This window comes from Acanthisitta chloris, unplaced genomic scaffold (genome assembly GCF_000695815.1).
Source record: "Acanthisitta chloris isolate BGI_N310 unplaced genomic scaffold, ASM69581v1 scaffold14320, whole genome shotgun sequence".
Lineage (NCBI taxonomy): Eukaryota > Metazoa > Chordata > Aves > Passeriformes > Acanthisittidae > Acanthisitta > Acanthisitta chloris.
This window is the reverse complement of record NW_008651186.1, coordinates 12,516-31,244: the sequence shown is the minus strand read 5'-3', so window position 1 is coordinate 31,244 and position 18,729 is coordinate 12,516.

Genomic DNA, 18,729 nt, shown 5'->3' with positions numbered 1-18,729 from the left:
GTTTTCACTGAAGACTTAGAGCATAGATAAGTGAATTTAAATAAGCATATAAAACATCTTTTTTAGACAGCTGAAAAATTCAGCACCCAAGTCATCCTGTAAAGTAATTGAGCATCATTTTTACCCCAGGAAGACACTTTATAGCTCAAATGGAGCTAAGTATGAAGAGTAGCAAGCCTAAAAACCCCCCCAAACAGTAACACCCCAAGGTACAGCACTGTCCTGTTCTTCTGCAAAACCATTGATGCACATCTTACATTGAAGATGCTACTGCCAAATGGAATCTTAAAAAACAATGGGCAGTACCCTAAGAGTGTAAAGCTGAACTGCTGGCTACCCTGTAAACTGGCTCTTCAGGATCTGCAGTGCTAATTGACCTCAATTGCAGCACTGTTTCCTTTGTAGGTGAGATCTGCAGGTGTAACAAAACAAGCTTTGCTTGAAGTCATTGAATAGAATTTGAGAAGAGATTTGATAGCAGGGAATATGTGAATGGGAATTACATAGCTGGTGAGACCAGTAACCTGGTTAGCGTAGCTCTTGTTGAGAGGACCTGCTAGCTGCTTCTTAAATAGCAAGCATGTCATCAACACACTTAACTCTTCAAGTGCTGGCAACTGTTGGGTTGCTTTAGTTAAAATTCACTGACCTAAATTAACCTTGTTTACAATATACTTCAATTCTCTGCTTAATCCAGCGATTAGATGCCACCAAGACTAAAATGGACTTTCAAGCAGATAGATTAAAGTAACCCTCTGTTTGGCATGAGGTGTTAAGGAAGAATGATACCTCTGCTTTACATCACCTTTTCTGGGACAGAAATCTCAAGGTATACATTGTACAGGAGGAAGACAAGTGATCATCAGTGGTGACTAGAAACCAGAGGTCAAAACAAAAAGCAAAGAGGAGGGAATCCAGGCTCCTTTACAGATGCTCCATCTTAAAGGAGACAGACTCTAGAATGGATTTTTCCAGACTCCACGGGATGCAAATATGATTAGACTGAGAGCTCAGTGTTCACTGACTGAGCAGTAGGAAGAAATAATTTGCTGGTGGGTGTGTGAGTGATAGTATGCACTTGTGTTTTGGGGGTGGTTCTTGGTTGTTTTTTAAATAACCTAACTCAACTGTAACATTTTTATTTCTGCAATGAATAATGAAGTGGTGTTTACTCTTACTGGGTATTGTGTATTTTGGTTGTATTCCTTCTCTATTTTTTTTTTTTTTACTGGTTACAGGTTTCGGCTCTGACACTGCAAATTCTTCACCCAGGCAGCTAGTTTATTGTACACCACGGGACCAATTCCCTTTCCTAACTTGCAGCGTGGGCTCCTTGGTGTTGTATTGGTGCTCCTTGTTAATACAATACCACAAGTCAAGAACTCAACTGGTAGAACAAATTAATTTAAGAGGAAGAACCTGTCCAGCTAATTCAGCTGTCTGTAGCTGTGACTTGATTCTTACAGAGAACCAAAAGAAAGTGATGGTGTTTGAGATCATTAAATCTTCAAACTGATCACTAAACTCGATGTGACTTTTGAAGAGGAGGCTTTGATCTTTTCACATGCCTGTCTTTAAAATCATTTTACACCAATGAGTTCTAATAACCAAGCCCCACTTCCTTGGACTATTGGGAAAGAACATCTAATGAAATACAGGGACAGCTGCTGTGACAACTTGGAAAAGAAGGGAGTCAAATTCTTACAACTACACAAGCAGCTACTCCACAATAGCAAAATAGAAGTCCCATTGTTTTATATACAACCATTTGAAGAAGGAAAAACCCACTTGTTTTGGTTCATTAAGAAAAATAAAGCTTGAATGGCAGGAAGTAGTCTCACCCGACAGCCCGTGTTTATGGAGTTTTTATTCAGCTCTGCAAGGTGGTTGGTTGGTTACCTTACACAGGAACCAGTATAGGTGAGGGATCCAGCAAGAATATTTAAAAAAAACCCCACACAAATCTTCCTTATGTGAAAGATGAGCTGCTCTTGAAGATCCTGTGAAAGCCATAAGCACTGTTAGGATGGCAGTTTCTGCTGAATTGGTTTGCAGTGAAAACTTTACAGGGAAAGTGTTGCCGTAATTGTAGGGAACACTGATGTGTGGCTAAGTGACTTCATTCACGTTACAACTGCAGAAATCTTGTGTCATTTGCTCATGAAAAATAGTTCCTTAACAGCTGATCCAGAGTCTCAAGCCTTTCTGTACACTTGTGTGATGAGTACCACCTCACGACTGAGAGTGGCACAAGTGTTTTTAGCTTGCCACTCAGTACTTTACACAGAGCCTTGTGAAAACAGTTGCGTGTCATTCTTGGAAATAAGGACCTCCAAAAGAAAGTGTTAGCAGCTCAGGAGCTTGGCAGGCAGTAAGCCAAGAAATTTGAATTGCATTTTCCTTGGAAGGTGCTGCCTGGAGCCACTAACCCAGCTATGACTCACTGACAGACAGGTGGACAGGAGCGATACAAACTGTGACTTCTCCACAGGTGAAGGATTCTTCTTGTTCCTCTGAGAAATTCTCTCAAGTTAGTTAATTCTACAAACAGACCATTACAACAAAGCAGGTTTGAACTACAATACAAATGATGCAAGTCTGGCATTATTGGATGGTTACCCATTGAACAGTAGTTCCAGAGCACCACAGCCTGGAAATCAGGCCTTTAGCTGCCATATTTACACTATTGTTACAAAAAAAAAAAAAAAAAAAAGATGAAAAAAAGGGAAACCCTGAAAAAAACTCAACCCCAACTCCCAAAGAACAGGCAGCCAGAAACACTGAGCTCTGCCTCTTCAGTCTTCACAGAATCCATCACTTCCAGTCGCTGGGATGGTGTTCCTACAAGGGACCCTTGAACTGGTTTCCTGACAGATGTTGCCTGATGGAGGGTTTGGAGCTTGCAGCATCACCCAACTTTCGCCAGACAACCTGCCAGAAAAAATAAAGGGGTGGGGGACAGAAAGACAGGAATTTTAAAAAAAACAAACCAACAAAACCTCTGTGGAGCTGCAGTCCTAAAGTCAAACCCGGCCCTTTCCTAGACCTGGGCTGTAATTCTAAGCAGGGACACTGGATGGCATCTGTGCACCAGTTTCCAAGCTAAAAACAACATTGATGCATTTTTCTAATTAGTCCCACTTGAAATTAGAACCGTTTTTGCCTGGGGTAATAGTATAAAACAAATACACTATATTCAGAAGCTAAGTTCAATGGTAGGTCAACCCTGCCATGCTTACAGAAAAGATGCTACCATGAACAGAAGAGATAATGAAAAAGATAATGATTAAAATTATATATACATGACCTTCTAAAAACATACATTTTTATCCCTCTAGGGCCACTGGGGTAAGGGAGACTATGTAAAAAAAAATAAACTGCAAAACATTTTATAGCTGCCTTGGATCTACAGAAAATGAATATTTAAAGAAAAACCAGCTGAAGAAAGACAAATAAAAATGAGTCAATTTGGGAGGTGAAGTTATGGTGTTTTACCTTTCCTCCTGTGTGGCTACAAGGGACTGTGGCATAAAGCAGACAAAACATCCTAAAAATCAGCCCCTCATTTACTCTGGTCTTGACTTTGCTTACAGAGATCCAGCAACCAAAGTGAAGAGCCTCAGTCCTTGCCAGTGATTTAGCTCTGCAAGATGCACTTGTGTTCTTTAAATGCTTTTCTTAGGGTTGAGGTGGGTTTCAGAATTTAATCAGAGCATTAGGCTCCTCTCAGCTGCTGAGAGGCACTAAATGATGCCACTTGAGCTGACCTCCAGTGTGGACTTCAAAAAGAGGAGGCTCATAAGCATCCTCCTCCCTGCTGTGGGCAGTCAAACAGCTCATCCCTGACTGCAGGCAACATGCAGCTCAGGCTGTGTTCGAGCAGAAATCCCAAGCTCTTTGTTCAGAGCCAGAGTGTGGTCAAGGTGCTTTGAGGCTGGAGGCAATGCAGGCACCACAGAGCAGCAGTTTGGTACGAGTGCTCACCATCCAGGATGTGGCCAGCTCAGTTAACAGTGTGGTTGCCCAAAACGTTGGCAGTGCTAATAGCACCCCACATATGATGCTGTTCAACAGCTTCAGACAAGAAGATTCTCCCTGTGATGGTTTAGGCTCAAACCCTGCAGTGAACGAGGCACTCAGGTTACTGACACCTAAAACAATGGTCAGCAGGGCTTCCACTCTTCCCTTATGCCTGTTGTCCTCACAAGGGTTATATGCAGCAGATCCCTGCTCCCCCCTACTGCTAACAAAAGACCACAAGAGGAACCCCAAGAGTTGCTGAGAGGAGTTATTACATTGCACATTTCACGAACGATCGCCTTCTCCTTTTCACTTAGGTCTTCTTCATAGTTGTCTTGCATTTGCCTATCCAAATTTTCATGGACCTCAAGGACCTACAAAGAAAAAAAATTACAAAAGCATTAGGATCCTCAAATAATTATTTGACAAGAACATCATTAACAAGTATTTCAATTGGCAGGATTCACAAAGCCTAGACATGAGCAAAGATGAGCATGACTCCAAGCTGGGCACCTCCATCCTCCCCCTTGCCTGGCTGTGACCTGCCTCTGTCCACCACCTGCCTGGTGTGGCCACTGCCACAGTCCTTGGGGGCTGTGTGATAATTGGAAGCAAGTTGCCTGTGCCCACAAGCACATCTCTTCCAGGAAGGCTGCTGGTAGCCCCACCTTCCAGGCAGCCCAACAAGGCAGCCCCCAGCAACTCGCTTCCCATCTTTCACAAAAGTGGGGCTACTCCACTACTCCTTACTCCAAGTCATGGGTCAACTGCAGTCAGCCTAAGAGAGCAGCTTTTAGGCCATCAGGGAAAGAAGCAAAGTTTTGTACCACTGAAAAGCAGAGTGTTATCTACTGTGCAGCTGAAGTGTGTGGTCTCCCATCAGCCATGAATTTGCAGATCGTGAACAAACATGGCCAATTTCACTCACCTTTTGGCTGAAAATTGGTTTTAACTCAGTTTCCCAAGGGAACCCACAGTGACAGCAAGAGTTGGGCTGTTCACATAGAACGCCGGCACCAAGAGATCCCATGTGGTTCCCAGCTCTTACCCACTCCCTCTTTGAACTGGTTGCAGCCAGGCTGTGAAGAGGATGGGAACAGGATGGAGGGGAAAACGACTGCCTTCCAGGACCCTGTGTGCTGACTACAGCTCTCTGAAGGTGCCATCTCCACCAAGTACCAAGGTGAATCTGGGCCACCTTCTCCTTGTGCCAGAGATGCCTTCTGAAGATGGAGATGATCACCTCAGCACCTCAAGCTTTACTTGACTCTCCAACAGCATCACTTCCAGCCACAGTGGACGTCCCAAAAAGGGCCTTGGCTGAGGTTAGCACACAGGTGCATCAGTTGTGCACACTCTCCCACCCAGAATTGCAGACACAGCTACAGGGTAACAACATGTTGGTTTAGGGTTTAGGGGTTGGACTCAATGACCTTAGAGGTCTCTTCCAGCCTTGATGGTTCTATGATTCTATGACTTACACACTTCACTCAGGGCTTTGCCATTATGAGTAAGGTGGTCAGCTCAGTATGCAGGGTCAGAGCTCCTGGAATCACTCAAGGCCATCAAATAGCACATGGTCTTATTCACCACGATACAACCACACACAGAGAAAGATGTGTAACAGGTGTAGTTGCATACATAAACATTCCTGCACCTCCTAGGGAAGTACAGATGCAGTGCTAGGATGGGTTTCACCCCTTGCTGAGGTGTACAGCACTGGCTGCTCCACGAAATGGGATCCCAGGGTAGATTATGCCCTGGTTTGCTTTAACAACAGCAATCCTGCCATACTCAAACTGTGTTACAAACAAAAATAGGTCATTCTCCTAGGGCCCTTAACCTACTTGGGACCAATCTTTGCACAAATAAGAATTACCCACATCCTCTCTAAGAAGAGAGGAAGGGCAAGGGAGATGCAGAAAGCATGTATGTGCTGATGAAGAGAGCATCTATTTTTTGCTAAAGAGAAGGGAATTAATTATTGATCCAGCTGGACTCACACATTGAACTTGCTTGTCTGGAGTCTGTGTGCTTCCTATGCTGGCAGCAGAGCCAGCAGGATCACATCCTGGTGTGCAGTGCCAGGGCTGCCTAGCTGGCAGCTAAGCACTGGCTGTGTCCACAGGGCAAACATCAAGGACAACCATGGCTTAGGTTAGCTAAAGATCACATCAGCTCCAGCCTCTGCTTCCACCAGCCATCAATCCTGCAGGCATAAGAGTCTCAGTGGACTAAAATAAACTAGTTTTCTATGACTTGTGCTTAAACTAAAGCCACATTCCCTAGTCCAGGAGGTGTGAAAAGGTAGCACAGTCTATTTCTTTCAGTGGAAATATCTTTTAATAGTGTTAAGCAGGCAAAGCTGAAGCTGAAAGTTGATCAGATGGAAGCTATGTTTGTATTTCATTTCTGAATCTCGTTTACTCTGGAAACCATACGTGTCTGAGTAGGCACTTTGTAAAGATGTGTTAGCATCTTGGGTGTGGGAAAAAGAGATTCAGGGTGATAAAATTCAACAGCCTATCCTGGAAAGGCATGCTGGGAAAAAAAATTCTCTGAAGAGTGAAATCACCTCCTGAAGAAAGTCAGGAAAGCCTTTTCTTAGTGCTGACCCAGCCCCAGCCATTCTCAGATCCTGCCAGGTGCCTCCTCAGCTGTTTAGAAGGACCAGGTTCATGTTCCTCCAATTACACCACTGGGGACTATGGACATGCCTTCATATCAACTGTCTATGGCTCAGCTAAAGTTCAAGGCCTGTGCATTCAGTGTGGGTCTAAGAAACAGATATATCCTGCTGTGATTTCTAACCCATCCCAACCCAGGTGCCTAAAGAAAACAGACAAATGTACCCCAGGCTTGAAGCTGCTCACGCCACCCCCTCCATTTTGCTCTTCATCACACTGCTCAGACAGCACTTGGCCATTTGTGGACACACCAGCACTATGTGACAATCCTGGGTAAAGTGCCAGCCTGCTCCACTCAGGCATGGGGCTATTCTCCATACAGGGGGATGGGGCTGGACTGGGAAACACAGCTCTTCTGCCTAGGGGTGCCACTTCTTGAAGACAACCTGCACCTTGCCCTCAATGGGCATGATGTCTAGTCTGGCTTTCTCCTTGCTGATATGTAAACTGAGGAACACCTCAGGTGTATTGTCCTTTGTGACTGCACTGGTGTCTGTGACCAAGGCAGTGTCACCTCAAAGTCATCTGGTCAATCACATCCACCTCCCTTCTGACTTGCTGTACCAGGCCCACCTGGCCAAGATGTAAACATATTTTAAAAAAACGAACAAACTTTCCAAAAAAATCAAACACCAAAGCATCCAAGTGACAGAAGTAAAGCTTTGGAAGGGGAGTTGAAAGTTGAGGTATGCATTTCTACACCAGAAAGCACTCTGGGATAGAGGGATGCTTTCCAAAGGGTGCAAGCCTCACTGATTTTGTCGATTCGTAAGTCAACTGGACAAAGCAATGGGGAACACAGCATCCTGCTTTAGCAAGGAAAACAGTCCATATGCCCTGCTAGGATTTCTCCCTAGTTTTGAAAGGCCAAATTCTGCCTTATCCATGATTAGTGGGAGTGATGATCACCTGCTTGATGTCTCTGTGCACATGGAAGGGGTCCAGGCTGCTGCTGTGGGGGCAGCTGGGTTATACACTCAATGTCATTCTCTTACATTTGTCTCCTCCTCACCTCCCTATGTCTTTAGCAGGTTTGCTCAGTTCCTAAGGAAAGTGCTTTGATGTTCAGTGAGATACTGAGCTGTAGCATATGTACCTTTTATTCTTGTTAGCAAAAACAGCTGTTAAGAGTGCCAACCTGTCATCTTGCTCCTTATTTAGTAGGTGCAAACAAACAAAACTATTTCAGAAGCAAAAATAAAGAAAACCCTAAATGTGCTCAAGGAAGGACTTACACTAAATTGCAAGCAATGCTTCAGCCACATAGATAGCATTTAGCTGCCAAAAAATCTCAGGGAAAAAGCTTACATTACATAGGTGGGTGCAGATGGAGGCAATCCAGAAGCCCTGAGGATCCCTGTGGAGTACACAGCCTCGCAGTGACCTTTGCTTGGGCACTGAATCCTTGCAGTCACATCACTTCTGGACAGACTTGCATGCAAGTGTCCCACAAGACAAGCAAAGCCAACTTCATAGAATCATAGAATAATTGAATGATCTGTGTTGGAATGGACCTTAAAGATCATCTAATCCCAACTCCCCTGCCATGGGCAGGGACACCTTCCACTAAATCAGGTAACTCAGGGTCCTGTCCAACCTGGCTTTGAACACTTCCTGAGACAGAGCATCCTCAACTTCTTTGGGCAACCTACTCCTATGCCTCACCACCCTCTGAGTATTTCATTTCTTCCCAATATCTCATTTAAACCCGCCTTCTTTCAGTTTAAAACCATTGCTCTCTGTCCTATCACTGACCATATAAAAAGTCCCTCTCCCTCTTTTTTCTAAGCCCCCTTTAAGGTACTGGAAGGTGCTCTAAGGTCTCCTTGGAGCCTTCTTTTCTCCAGGCCAAACAACCCAAACTCCCTCAACCTGCCTTCACATTTCTTCCCAATATCTCATTTAAACCCGCCTTCTTTCAGTTTAAAACCATTGCTCTCTGTCCTATCACTGACCATATAAAAAGTCCCTCTCCCTCTTTTTTCTAAGCCCCCTTTAAGGTACTGGAAGGTGCTCTAAGGTCTCCTTGGAGCCTTCTTTTCTCCAGGCCAAACAACCCAAACTCCCTCAACCTGCCTTCACAAGAGAGGTGCTCCATCCCTCTGGTCATCTTTGTGGCCCTTCCATCTCTCCATGTCTTTCCTTGTGGCCTGCTAGAGCCACAAGGACTTCTTTATATAACCAAGAAGGGCTTCTTCTAGCATCTGCTTGGTGTAGTCAAAGCACAAAGTCGTGTTTGTAGGCTGCTCTCCTCTCCCCCTCAAGGGAAGGTGATGAGCTGTATCACAGGAGGTGAGGGTCTAAGCTGGTAGCTGTATCCAGCTTCCCACATGCAGGGGCTGGCACTGGAAAAGCTGCCCAGTTCTGCAGGGTGCTACAGCATGCCATGGCCAAAAAACCAGTATCTTCTACCCAGTTTAAGATGTGCATCTGGAGACCAACGGCCACCATTTCACTGTGCCACAAGGGAGGAGGAGAGGCTGAGACCATGACCAGTTTCCTCAGTATTTTCAATTCCAGATGATCACTGGAAATAGGCCACAGGATGGAAAAATAAACACCTTCTCATCCCTCAGTGCCACACTGACCTACAGGAAAATTTCCTCCTCACTTCAAATGTGAGAATATTTTTAACCTCAAGTGAGTGAGCAGGACACATCAAGTGAGATCATTTATGCCCCATGAGATGTTACTGCTATGTCACCTGCTTCCTGACTTCAGCCATGGCACTTTCCAGGGTTTTGAAGACAGAAAAATGTACCCACCAGCCAAATTATGAAATTGCAGCGTAGAATTTCTTCCAGCCCTTCCTAGGAATCAACAAAGCTCTGAAGCAGAGGAATTAATAATATGTGCAAACAACCAGTCATCCAACTTCCTTTCAACTCCTTTATATGAATCACTGTGCCAGACCTTCCAAACTTAATTTCCAGTTTCCAAGAATCCTCCTTATTAATTTTCAATCCTTTCCATAAGCTTATCAAACTCCATCTCAAAACCATTTGTTTTTCTTGCCCTTACTAAGAAATTCAGTCCTGTAACTCCTAATGCAAATAGAAACCTAATTTCTCCCCAGAATATGATCAACTAATTTAATTTCTCCCCAGAATATGATCAAGAAACCTAATTTCTCCCCAGAATATGATCATAATCAATTTATAACTATTTGATCTTGTAATGTAAAAAACATCATCAACTCTGCTTAATACTATCCCTGACCAGCACCTCATCAAATGCAATGAAGAGCAGGAGCAGAAAGGTATGAACCCCACAGTTTGGGAAGAAAAAGCCAACAGCAGTAGTCTGGACTGCATTAGGGCTTGGATGATTAAATGCAATCAAAACCAAATTAGTACAAAGTGCCAGAAAACCCAAGGTATCACAATGAGTCTGCAATGTTGTCCTTTCATAATTCCTCATACACCATAAAGCCATAGAAGATGAACAACTTGAGACCTAGTGACATTCAATATCCTCCCAGGATCTTGCAACTGCCCAGTGGAACCAACATCCTTGCCAAGCTACACTACTCCTTCTCTTGACACTTGTTGGTTTTACTATCACCACCTGTGACATGTCCTGTAACCAAGACACTGGGCAGGCACAAAATACTAAGCTGAAAACACTACAAACTAGACAATTTAGGGAACTTGTAGATCAAAGTCATCAGCAACATCTGTGCCATTTATTCAGGTCAGATGTGGAAAGGTACAAAGCAAAGAGCTTTGTAAGCATCTCTCTCCAGGTGTAGGATATTCTAAGCTAGTGCTGATGCCACTGCTGGACCTTATTTCCAGCTATGACCATGGGGATCTGAGCTCCAGAGTAGCTATCCAGGAATCCTCCTTTGAGTTGGTAAAGCTTTTTAACCCTGTACAAATTTTTTCAGCTTCAACAAATCCAAATCTATACACTGATATATTCCAACCAAAGATTAATTTAGTTAAAAGATTTTCCAGCTATCCCTGTGACACCTTGGAAAGGATTTGTGCTTCTGTGTCCCTTAGATCTAACTTGCTAAACTAGTCAAACATGTAGCACTGGGACATTAAATTTTCCTTTAAATGGTCATGAGGACTTGAGAGCTGCTGTGAAATCATGGGACAAGTTTTGTCCTTTAGCTCAGTTAGCAGTGGCCCATGGTTTTATTGCCAGTGATCCTGATTTTAATCCCCACTGATCATGCACATATCTGCATGGGTAGGATGCCATGGTTTGCTGTATCTTTCTCTGTTGAAGACTGCTGCAGGATTTCAGTAACAAAATACATGTAGGAACTGCAGGTTTTGCCTCCCTTTTAGAAACAACATTTTGGTCACTACTGTCACTCCAGAGACCTAATTTATGCAGGACTGATGAGCAGAAAGGGTAACCAACAACTTCAGCATCAGCAGCTTTTGTTGGAGGTTTCCCACCCAAAAAAAATTACCTGTGCATGATCTTGCTTAGCTCTGCAACTGTTTGAAGCAATGATTATTCATCATGATACAGGTGCTGCTTACCAATAATCTGCCTGAATATTAACTTTCTATTTTCAGTAGTTTCCACCCAGATCTGTCACCCAGGTGCTTGTTGCACCACATGGCACTGCATTAGCCCCATGCTGCATGGTCCTAGGGGTCTGCACTGCCTTACCTTCATGGCATGCACCACAGCCTCTGGCTTCTGACCAACAGGGACATACCCTGCTGCAGGGGAAGATGCAAGATCAGATGTCATGCGAGTTGGTCCCTGTTGAAATAAGAGAACATATGCTTTAATTCCCTTTGGGTGATTTAAGCAAGGAGGAAGAAAATATCCAGAAAATTTGAGTGCTAGCTTGTCTCAAATTTAATCCCCTTCAGCCACCTGCAAAGAGAAAAGACACCACTACCCATTCCTCACGAGTCACTTGATTTAATGCCATTTAAGCATACCATCACTCAGTCTAGATGTAGTCATGCAGGAGATCACCCTGGTTTAAAGCTAAATTGATTCAAGAAACATTTTTTTGCTCACTTAGGATAACTCTGTAAAAGGACAAGATCAAACAGTACTCATCCTTCTGGACAAGGGAACAATGCAAACAAGATGATTTTCCAGCACAAAACCATCATTTCTAAGAAGCTGCATTCATGAAAGAAACAGTTGGCATAACTTCATTGCTTCTCTGGCAACATTTTCACATAGACATCAAGTACCAATCTTCAGCTACAGAGAAAATTGTGAAAGCAACCTTAAAACAAGCAGATGTCCAAACCTAATGTTGGCTGGGTTTGTTTCCAAAATGCTGGCCAGTCCTCCTGCATGAAGGATCCCATTGGGAAAGATGCTGAAATTACATCTTACAAAATATTTCTACTGTCCAAACAGCCTTTTCAAGCACTTCTAAGCACTTTTCATAGGGCTTTCCTTTTTTTTTAACAGGCATCCAACTTGGATTATGAGAGACACAATATCTTTATTCAGTGAGATGCACTCTGCCTGTCCCTAATATTTTTGCGTTGCTTCGTAGCACTGGGAGAAATCAACAATTAAATCATTGACCAAATAAATTCACATTTAGTCTTCACATCCTTTAGGAAACACAAAGAATTATTATACTTGGGGGCCCCTGAAAGCAAATTAGGATGGCAGAGCAGCATGTAGCACCATTTCAGGAATGCTTTCACATACAACACACGAGGCACTCCATTCTCATCTCTTCCACATTTAAAAACACAACATGTTTTATGCTCTGTCTCATCATTTAGCCTTCTATGCCAAGCTAGTTGTGCCAGAAGAATTATATAATAGAAGAATCACAGAATAATGGATTGATAGAATAACAGAATCATAGAATGGTTTGGCTGGAAAGGACCTTAAAGATCATCTAGTTCCAACCCCTCTGCCATGGGCAGGGAACCTTCCACTAGACCAAGTTGCTCAAAGCCCCATCCAGCCTGGTCTTGAACACTTTCAGGGATGGAGCATCCACAGCTTCTCTGGGCAACCTATTCCAGTGCCTTACCGCTCTGACAGTAAAGGAGGACCAATGGAAGGGCACACAGCCACAGGCTGGGCATGGTTTTGGCAGAAAGTTACAGCTTATTGGAGCTGTGGCCACCTGGGGACATGTCCTCAGCCACCCCAACCACAACATCACACAGAAAAGGCAGAGGCTGTGGAGGGAGCACTAGGGACTGGGTCCAGCCAGTCTACAGCTGTGAGTTAAGACTGTGAAATAGGATACAAATTTCTCATAGAGATGGTAAATGCAACAGAGTCCTTCCAGAATCTGCTTCCCACAGAGGTCAAAGACACCAATACATGCATAGTTACTCTAGCTTCATCATGAAAGCTGCTTTCTTTCCATAAATGACCAAGATCATGACAACAGAAAGCAGAATATTCAGAGGTTTGTGGTCATGAACCATGCTTGATCTTGATCTTCCCCCATGACCTGCTTCAGAAGTAACACAGGAAATACCAAGCAAAGGTCTGACAGCTGATATCTCTTTGGAGTTCAAAGTAATTTGACAAAGTATAAAGGAATTCTGATGGATACATTTTAAACAGAGTTTTCTGACCAAACTAGAGCAGATCACGAGGTCTCCTGTATAACAGGCAGCAACAGCTTCTCCTCATAGAACTGAAGTCACTAATGAGCTACAAAGCACTTCCATGATCGCAATCACTCTCAAAATTATTACAGAATACAAATGAAACCAGAATGATTAGAGAGAAATGTTTTCTAAAGAGCTTGATCATACTTAACCAATCACAGACTGACAAGATAAGAGTCATCTTGCAAGCACAATGATGCACTGGAAATATTGTATCACACAAGAAACATTCCAAGTGTCACCTTGCTTCTCAGACAAGTGCCTGAAATTCCACAAGGGCAATGAGCTGATCACCCTCTGATCACAGGTAGAGAATTTGACTGAAGAAGAGGAAAATAACATTAAAGAACGAGGGATGCAGCAAAAGAAGTAGACCCAAAACTTGCAGTTGGAGTGTCAGTGACAGATGATATCATTTTGATAGTAGGCATGATCCTTGATCCTTAGCTTGGAAGCCAACCCCCCCAAGCCAGCTGAAACAGATGTCCAAATTGCTGAGTGCAATCATCAACAATGACCATGCCACTGGCTGCTGTGCCCCAAGCCACAGAGATCTCCCCACCATGCCAGGCTCTTGCTGCGGAAAGCCAAACATGCACGTGAAGAAAGTGGAGGAGCAAGAAAGGATCTCACCAACTCCTTTCAACTCTAGGATGCAACCAGTAAAAATACCCACACTGCTAAGGGTGGCTTAATTATTTATCACTGCAGTTAGTGCTTTTTGTGCAGCTGCACCCTTAGTAAAGACTCTTTCCGGACACACAGAGTCGGCATTTTACAAAGTGAGTTGGTACTTGATTCCCACTGATTCCAGTGTGGTTCACCACCACCACAAAAAAAAAAGAAAAGCTTCAGCCAAACTGCTATCAGCTTCCTGCATAAAGGAGGCCAGAAGAGAGGGGACTGCAGTCAGCAAGGAAAGAAATTACAACATATCCAGCAGGATGCATCCCAGCCTTTGGAGTATGGAGGAGAGGAAAACGGGCAGAGTTCACCGATAGTGTTAGCTGAAGGGGAGGAAATGGAAGCAATTGGAGATAAGGTCAAGGCTGCTACACTGGAAAACTGCCAATAGTGGGAGAAGGGAGGGAATGGGAAGAAAGAGGAGGATGTGTATTTTACCCAGCAGGAAGCCAGCTGACGTGAAATGCAAGGGAGAGGGAATCAGAGATTGGAAATAGGAGACTGGAAAAAGGGCAGGAGGACAGGAAGGAGGAGGAAATCTCAGTAAGTCAGCATTAAGTTAGTAGGTGAAATTGCACAGATGAAGGAGATCCCTCATGCCTAAACCAGATGCATTTGGAAAGTGTAAGAATTACCACAGCTGCATCCCAGTGCTCTAACTCAGCTAATCTGAGGACCTTCATCCCTGCAGAAACCCATGCCCTTCCTCTTCCCTATAGCTGACATTTTCACAGCCATGGGAACACAACTGACTCAGCACCCTGACAGACAATAATAGCAAGGTTAATCTGGTTACATCCTAAGAAGCAGAAATTGTCCATATAGGCAGAAAGCAATATGGTATGTTTTGGGGCATGTATCACTCAATTTCCACTCCATGTCTGGTTTTGTCAAACATGCACTCTTTGTATTAGATGGACATCTGGCTTTTCCACTTGCTAGGTTTTCATAGTGTTGGGTAGCTCAGAGATGGTTCACTCTTTGTCCTTAGATGTGTGGCTGAGGCATCACATAATTATATAAATGAATAGTGCTACAAGACAGCTCAGAAGTCACCAAAAAGGATGCCATTATATTTGTAATAAAGCTGTTGAGAAATAGCATACCACTTTGTGCTTCATCCACAGTCACAGTCACCCCACCAAAGGAAAGTTTCCCAGCAGTGAGATTACCAGTCTAATTAAGGAAGGGAGGTCTAGGTTACATCTCTGATGCACTGGAGTCACCAAGGCCAGCATCAAGTACTCCCACATCCAGCTCCTCTCACACTGGGGAAACCCTGACAAGAGCTATTCCTCTGTCCCCTCTGTGCAGACAGCAGTCCTAAAGCACCACTGAACACATTTTCCCTTCAGCCCTTGCCTGCTCTTCCATTTCAAGCAGATCAGTGCTGGATATTTGCTGGTATCACTAATGGGACCAACACACTTCTCAGTGCTCACTGTTCCCACAGGGCATCAGTGCCCTCCCCATCCCACCAACCCCACAGCACACATGCCCAAACCACAAATCCACCAGAGCTCAATTCTGTTTGAGACCCTCCCAGAAAGCTCTCACTGGAGCCTGCAGGGCTTGTGGTTCCATTTCCCAGTCTGTAAGGAGGTTCACAGTCCAGCTGTATAATTGACTGAGAAAAGAGAGAGGAATGCTGTAGTCTCTCATGCCAGAGCACCCTTGAAGCAATATGCTATGAACAGGGAGTAAGTCCCCTAAAATGCTGAAATGATGCTTGACCCACTGACAGCCTCCAGTCCAAAGCAGAAAACAGCAAATCAAACTAGCCCCATTCACTGTCCCAGCCCAGAACCCAAAGACCATCAGCAAACCAACAGTGCTAACGTGAAAAAGAAAGTCCAAAGAGCACAAATACTGCCAATGATTCTTTTCAATCTGACACCAAAAAATGAAGAGCAGAGGCCTCAACTTGCAGCTTCTGGAAAACACCTGGTGCTCTCTATCAAGCCACAGTGTCATTGCCAGTGTCTAAGACCAGGTTGCCTAATGAGTCCTTGCTGGCTCTGCCTGGTGGCATGGGATGTGGTGCAGCACAGGTGCTGACAAGCTCTGCCATCAATACTCCATTCCTATGTGTTTGGAGGAACAAAATTAATAGGACTCCCTGTAATAGGGCATGCTGCAAACTCCTGATAATGACACACCTCCACAGAGGCAAAGGAAGGCTTAAAATATGAACAGCTCTTAATAACAGTGGGAATGCTTTGGAACCTGAGAAGAAAAAAGCCTAACAGGGGACGACAGGTGTCTGCTCTTTTAGAGGTTTTGGACTGAAAATCTCGAAAAAGAACAAAGAAATTGTGATAAACAATTTCTCCTTGATTCCTCTAGGGATCTGAAAAGACATGAGACCTTGGTTCTACCATCAGTTTTCAATCTCTTTCTGCTCAATTATATTCTGTCTTTTAATGACACCCTTTCCTACCTCAGCTCCAAGAGAGCTATTCCTGATCTGCAGAAAGATTGCAAAAGACTAAGTTTCAAAACCCAGATGACTTTACTTCAGCTAACAGGCACAGCCCAGGCACTGAGGATGCTTCAGACCAACATGCAGTATATGATGAGCAAGCATTAATGTTTCTGAACCTCACATCTTCTTGCCTCCTATTAACTTTTTTTTCCATCATTTCAAAAAACAAGCAGACATTTAGCATTCAAACCCGATTAAATAAGCCACACTTTTCTAATGGCATACCTCAGACAACATTAAAGCTAAATACAGTCATATCAGACACTGTGAAGTTTTTATTGCCGAGACAGAACACAGAAAATTACATTACATCAGGCACTGCCAGACAACTCACAATAAAACTCCCAGGCACATCTATTTATTTTACAGTGTTTTTGTTTGTAGCCTGCTTACCTAGGTTTGAATTATACTTGTGCCCTTCCTTAGCATCTGCCACCAGGTGTTTTACATAAATAAAGGTACCAATGCCATTCTACAAACTAGGAACTGTTAAGGGATCAGTGGGAGACAGTAACATGCCCACAGTTCATGGAAACTGGGTGGCAGAGCTGGGTAGTACCATGGAATGGTGCTGTGTCTGCCTACAAACCCCAGTCCCAGTGCACTGGCAGAACAAGGTGCCAAGCACAGTTTGGTTTTGTGAATGCTGCTTGTGGCTACAAGTTTAAGGAAGTGCCTGGAGCAGCTCCAGCCACACAGTGCTGGAGGCACATGGGGAAAACCAGCAGCAAAACCAAGGGCAGAGAGCATGGGGCCACTCTGGAATGGGAGAAGGGAACATAGGGAATGCACTGAAACCTTGAAGCATGGTGTCCCCATCAGAAATAGAGCACTGGCAGCACCAAGGGCAAGCACCAGGCTTGCTTGGACTGACAGTCCAAACAGAGTGGCATCCTTGGGCGATCACGCACAAAAAACACCTCCTGTTACCACCTGCCTGAGACACTCCCTGGAGCCCGCAAAGGCAGACTAGACCCCCGCATCATTTTGCAGCCCAGGCCACATTTCCTGTCCTCTGCTGCTTGCAGCTGCAGGGGTTAATGGCTCAAACAAAGCGTGACATGACTCCAGGCTGACATTTGGCCCTCCCTTCCTTTGAAGCCCCTTCTCTCCCCACTGCATCGTCCCATGCCCCTGGCAGCTCTGCCATTGCCACCATGCATGGTGCCCCTGAAGGAGTCTGATTCCTCTCCCAACCCCACAAAAACAAGGCTACCTGGTGGCCCCCTGGCAGCAGCAACCCCAGGGCTCCTTGCTGCCTACAAGGAGATTTCCTGCAGGCTCCAAGAAGCAACCAGTTCCAGCTCCTCTGTGACCCACCCAATGCAAAGCACAGCCTCTTTTGCCACCTTGCTGCAGATGATGCCAGACCTCTGATGTCTGAGCATGGGACACCCTCAGCACAGCCAGGGAACACCCAGCTTCCTTATGTGTCCAGTCTGCCTGACAGATGATCCAAAGCAATTATGACACTTGCTTATTGTTATTCCATGCCTACTGTGCAGAAAGCCTGCCTGCATCCAGCTCAAAAGAAACCCCCAGCTCCCTCCTCATCACTGAAACGACTGCACAGTCCTACATTCCCAAAGACACAGTGGGCTGCCTCACAGCTGTGAGTGCTTGACACCCAGTCACCCTGCCCCAGGCACAGCAGAAGGAACACATGGGAGATCCCACAGGCAGACACAGCTCCCCAGCACAACACATGTCCTGGCCACCGATGGGAGTGAGTGCAGAGCCATCAGTACTCTGTATTAGCATCTTCCCTATCGAATCAAGGGACTTTATTGCAGATGATAATCTTCTTTGGCATTACTTAATTTGCTGCCTTTAATCACAGAGAGCAGCTGGTCATGTAAACATTCAAATCCATGAATTAACTGCTGGGTCCAGCTCAGCCGTCTCCTCCTGCATCTTCACGGCCTCCCCTGCACGCACAGATGTCTACTTAAGTAACAAAAAGGGCTTACCTGGCCCTTTTTGATTAATATGGAAACAATTTAACTGTTTCATTGTCTTCTGAGCACAAATATCATGGACACTCAACAAAAGAATAGCTCTTCTCCCCTTGCAGGCACCACACACTGCTGGCTGTACAGGGACACCAAAGGGTAGGCAAGATTTCAGGGACTGTCCCAGACAGAAAAAGTCAGGACATTGGTTGCAACTGGATGCCATTACAAACAGGAAGAGTGTGTTTTCTCAGCAGCATCCTAGCAGAAGATCACGGCTCCAGATCTGGGAAACTCCCTGGAGCATGCAAAGCTGG